Genomic DNA, 251 nt, shown 5'->3' with positions numbered 1-251 from the left:
ACAAATCTTCAAAGATGATTAAAGCGATGGTGTTAAGATCACATCAAGATTTTGCCTCTGGTAGGCCAAGATAAGAATCTTTTGTTCCTGATATCCCAAGAAGCTTGGTACTCTCCCAGCTTTATTCCTCTGCTGGCCAATAAGTTGGCCAAAACTTTCTGAAGTAACCCTTAATTAGACAAGGAACAATTATTGTAAAGTCTTAAAACAAAAAATTCCTATCAATCGGAATAGAGGATGGGCCTGACTTG

The sequence above is a fragment of the Theobroma umbraticum genome, unplaced genomic scaffold (assembly GCF_002168275.2).
Source record: "Theobroma umbraticum cultivar Fairchild unplaced genomic scaffold, ASM216827v3 scaffold_95.0, whole genome shotgun sequence".
Lineage (NCBI taxonomy): Eukaryota > Viridiplantae > Streptophyta > Magnoliopsida > Malvales > Malvaceae > Theobroma > Theobroma umbraticum.
This window is presented reverse-complemented; position numbering follows the sequence as displayed.